The sequence below is a fragment of the Macrotis lagotis genome, chromosome 1, assembly GCF_037893015.1.
Source record: "Macrotis lagotis isolate mMagLag1 chromosome 1, bilby.v1.9.chrom.fasta, whole genome shotgun sequence".
Lineage (NCBI taxonomy): Eukaryota > Metazoa > Chordata > Mammalia > Peramelemorphia > Peramelidae > Macrotis > Macrotis lagotis.
In genome coordinates this window covers 197,688,615-197,693,879 of record NC_133658.1, presented here as the reverse complement: position 1 = coordinate 197,693,879, position 5,265 = coordinate 197,688,615, and positions in this window count along the sequence as shown.

Sequence of the window (5,265 nt, the reverse complement as noted above, 5' to 3'; positions counted from 1 at the left end):
TTGAATGAATGAAAGTTTATAATATGTTAAAATATATTTATAAAATAACATTCTAGAACAATATTTGTTTAACCTATTAAAATTTATGTATTCTTTCCTTGACTAATCTCAAAAGATTGATCAGATTTCTTCCATGCAATCAATATTTTAACTTTGTTGCAAAAAGAATACATTGACCTTAAAGAGTCATAGTAACAATCTCTTAAGGGGCATGGGGAGGCAAGAGCTAAGTTCAATTTCTATACTTAGTCCATTTCCTGGGACCTTATTGATTGCTCTAATCATTTTTTTTTCATGGGAAAAGTCTGGAGCAGTTTTTAGAGTAAAAAAAAATTCCTGGATATTTCAATCAAACTAAATTGGAAGCTTTAAAAAATTACAGAGATTCAACACTAGATGGTTAGTGTTATCTTCTCAATGATATAGAAGTAAATACATACTTATAATTCAGATAATCAGACTTTAAAAGTACTTCAGATTTTGAAAGTACTTCACATATATTATTATTTGATCTTTACAGCAAGCTCATTAGGTAGGTTCTATTATTACTCTCAATTTGTAAATGAGAACATGGGGGAGGAAAGGTTAAATGACTTGCCCTAGGTATAGAGTAAGAAATAATATCACTTATTTTTCAATATTATGGATGAGTAATTTCTTCAGACAGTTGGTCCATTGTACTAGCTAGCTGTTACTATGCAAGGATAGAGAGTAGACCTGTGGGTATATTGATGTAGGGAGCTGCAGGTGAGAAACTTCCTCTATCAATTCTGAGCAGTACCTTCTATCTAATTCATTTTTCTTAGAGACTTAAGCTTTGAAAAATTAAAAGGGCCCACACAGCTAACTTTATTGAAGACAAACCTTAAATCCAGGTGTTCCTGGTTCTAGTGTAGCTACTGGCTACTTGAGTGTGGATCTGCCTATGAGGAATCATTCAGATTCAGGAAAACAAGGGTGAAATAAGACAAAAATTTATTAAAAGAAGTTACAATACATAGGAAGGGATAGGGGGAGAGAGAGAGAGAGAGAGAGAGAGAGAGATCAAAGAACAGCCCAACAGCATTGGCTGGCCCACTAGTCAGAGAAGACTGTGGCCCTGAGTGGAGTCCAAACCTAGTCTTTTATTTCTTGCCCCTCATCAGAGGGCAAAAGGTGAACTCCCTTTCTCTTAATTGTACTGGAATTTCATAGAAGGTCACTCCTAAAGAGATCAGAATACAAATTTTACCTTAAACAATGAATCAATGGTACATCAAGATTAGGGATCTCCACCTAATTTGACAAGACTAGCAGCCTTTAAGATTACAAATTTAGTTTCTGCTACATTCATTGTTCTCCATATCTTTTCCATGGTAGTCAATTTACATCTCAAGAGTAAGTGGTAGTCAATTTACATGTCTACCCAATTTCTTTCTTTTCATCTTTCCCCTGAATCACTAAGACTATTCTTTATCCACAGATTCACTTTGCCCCTCATAAAATTATATAATACTAATAGCTAGCATTAAAATGGTGATTTATGATTTATAAAAGTCTTTACATATATTATATTTTTATTATTATTCTATTTTATTGATGAGAAAACTTAGTCTCAGAGTAACTCACTCAGCATAACACAACATGCATCTGAAAAAGAATCTGAACTCAGATCTTCCTGATTCCTAGTCTATAATTTTATGTAATAGCATCAGATCACATAATTGTCTGTTCAATTATACATATCCATATATATTTATATAATTAATATGCTGTAAGCATGTATCATATGTTTGTTTATCTAGCTATGTTATAGCAGCTCATGAAGACTATTCATTAGTTTACTTCTATTCCTTAAGGATGCATGATTTTATCAGTGGATATACTCACTCACTTAAACTCAATTCAAAATCATTAAGGGATACTTTTGTCCATTCCTTTATCAACCTAGTACAGAAATTACTCTTCTTTGTCCTTATGAATGCTGATTGAATAGCCAAAAGCCTGAGTGACTTTGCAGATAGGCTAGGTCACAATAAAGGAACCCCCCCCCCCAAAAAAAGACCTCTGTTATTTGTATAGAATTCATTTAGATTTTTTTATTACCACTCCTACCACACACACAGAGAAACATAATAAAGAATTTCTTGACCTCAATATTCTTCCAAAAACAGCTGCCAGAAAATGATTTGGGCTCCTCAAAACAGAATTTCTTCACTGTTCACAAGGAGATTTAGACTACATGTTCAAAGGTACTGTCAGTTCCCTTTTATTTTCTGAAGTGACATTAACCTTTTGATGAATTTCTGAATGTTTTACTAGGAAAGTTTATATGGAGATGAGAAATTGATAAGCCATTAAATTTGTCACAACCTAAAAGACTTTTGAATCCTTATAATTCTGCAATGTCTCTCTTACAGAAAAGTAAAAAAAAATGGGGCAAGAATTAAGAAAAAAGATTTAGTGTTGGGAATTTATCAGAGAACTGACAAGGGTCAAAAGCATCAAGATTGAAGAAGGAATTGAGGGAGAGGAAGTAGAAACTGCCTAAGAGTAACTCTATTTGAATCCACAGAATTATCACACTGTGTTAAAAAAAAACAATTAAAATGAATTCTTCTTCTTTAACATTAACAAACATTCATTAAGAAGTTAGGAAGTTCTAGTTATTGTGCTAAATAAACACTGAGAATAGAAAGAAAAAAACAAAACCAGACACTGTCATTAAAGTACTTATATCCTAAACAGGAGGTAACTTATTTTTTTTGTTTGTTTTTTTGCAAGGCAATGGGGTTCAGTGACTTGCCCAAGTTCACACTGCAAGATAATTATCTGAGGTAAAATTTGACCTCAAGGCCTCCTGACTCCAGGGCCAGTGTTCTATCTATTGTGCCACCTAGCTGCCCCTTTATTCGTTATTCTTTACATGAAAGATAGATCTAGATTTGATTGCTAGTACCACTAAGGTTACAACTGCAGTTGGAATGGTCAGGGAAAGTCTTCCATTAAGAGAGAGCAATGAATCTTAATCTTAAGGGCAAACAAACAAAGCTTGTAAGGGTCAGAGATCAGGTGATAAAAACTCCTTGGTACAGGGGTAGCCAGAGCAAAGAAATAAACGTTATATGCAGCATAGCAAGTAAGACAGTATGACTGAATAGCAGTGTGTGTGAAGAGAAGCAATGTGTCAAAGTCTGAGAAGAAAGGAAGTGGCCAAACTCAAGAATATACATTTGATTTTGAAAATGTAGGATACAGTGGACTTCATTGAATGAGGGTATATGATCAGACCTGTACTTTGGGAAAATCACTTTGATAGCTGAGTCACTATGTCAGCAAGCTCTTATTAAACATTTACTATCTTCAAGGAACAAATAAGAAAGACAAAAAGAAACAAAATGGAGGAGATGGTATGAATAAATGTGTAATACAATTATATATGTGCTGTAATATTATATATGAACATTTATGTAGCTGGAGGCAACCTCAGAACAACAATAATAGCAGTGATAAAATCTGATAAAGGACTCTTGAAGACAGCAGGATTTTTACTGAGATTTAAGTAAAGGCTAAATGGATTGGAATGGGGGAGATACTTGGGACTGCATGTCAACTGCAAAGTTTTTGTAATGACCCAAGTCAGGACTGATCAAAGTCTTATCTAGTGTGCTTATCTTGTGAGTGGGTAGGAGAAGATGTGTATAGCAATTATCATAGAGAGAGGAATTACTGAATTTGACAATTATTCAGAAATAGCAGATGGGGAAAAGAGTATAGACACTGATTACATTGATGTAAGGATAAGGTATGCTTAAATTTGGGGAGAAAGATAATAATTTAGTTTAGAATATTATGAATTTGAGATTCCCATGAGGCATCCAGTTTTAATTATCCAATAGGCTGTTTGTGCTGTGAGAATGGCAGTCATAGATGAGAATAAGGCTAGATAAATAAATCTGGGAATTTTCTATATAGAGACAACTACCTAAACCTATCTTGAAATAAGATCATATAGAGAAATGAGAAGACATAGAGCAGAGACCTTCACATTAACCAGAGTTAGTGAGAATGACATGGAGAAAAGGTTGTTTGTTTTTTACAAAGGAGACTGAAAAGGAGTAGCTGCCCTTCCATCTCCTCAGCCTTTTCCAAACCTTTTCTTTTTTTCCTTACTTTTTCCTCTTCCCTTCCCTTTCTTTCTTCTTCTCTCCTTTTCTCCTTCCCATCCCATTCCCATTCCCATTCCCATCCTCCCCCTATTTCCCTTCCCTGGTCTAGAGAAAGCTGTGATGCAGATGACCAGGGAGGCCATGGAGCTGACTGAGATAGGCATCAAGGGATTCTGCAAGGACATGTTCTTCAAAATGGCATCGTGCCTGATGGATGAGCTGATGGTCAAGCTGAAAACCAGCAGTGAAAAACTATAAAATTCAGTAATATATACATAAACTGACTAATCTGAAGTAGCTGAAAATGAAAGATATTGCAGTAAACATAAGTAGAATCCTAAAGGACTTAGACCAGAAATATGTGGCATTTCAGTCTTATTTGGAACAGGTCACTTTAATTGAAGAACAAGTAACAGCTCTTGAGCAAGCAGCCTGCAAGTGAGATGCATATTCAAAGAAACTAGAGGCAAAGTACAAGAAATTAGAGAGGTGATGAAATAATTCTTTAGCACAAAGACTTTAAGTACAGGAATGCTTTTCAGTAGCTGAAATTCATGGGATGGAACTTATCAAACTTCTTTGTTTCAGTTTCATAAAAGGAAGTGATGGTGCTGATCCAAAGAGAATTCCAGACCCCCCACTTTGGTTGACTGTGCAACTGGCCAGTCCTAAATGTTTTCCTTAAACTCAATCTACTCCTGGACCTTCATTTCATCATGTACTTTTTTGAGTATCCTGGACTAAGTCTCAGAAATCCAGGATCAACCCCATCTGGAGCAGACTCAGAGTATAGATTCTGGGCTCCCTGTTTCCTCCCTCCCCCCCCTAAAACCCCTTCCCCCAATAGCCTGTTCTTGAATTCAAGCAATAAGTGCTTATATAAAAAAATGAAAAAGGACAAGGAGTAGTCACAGGTATAAGAGGTAAACCGAAAGAGAGCAGTCAGGAAAATGAAGAGAGAATTATTATACAGGTTCAAAATGACACAGAATGTAAAGTGCTGAACAATTGGATGAAGATTAAGGAAAAAAGGTTTTCCCATATAGAAACTGAGATGACTTTTAACTTTGGAGAGAGCAGATTTAGTTGAATGGCAATGTTGAAATTCAGATTTCAG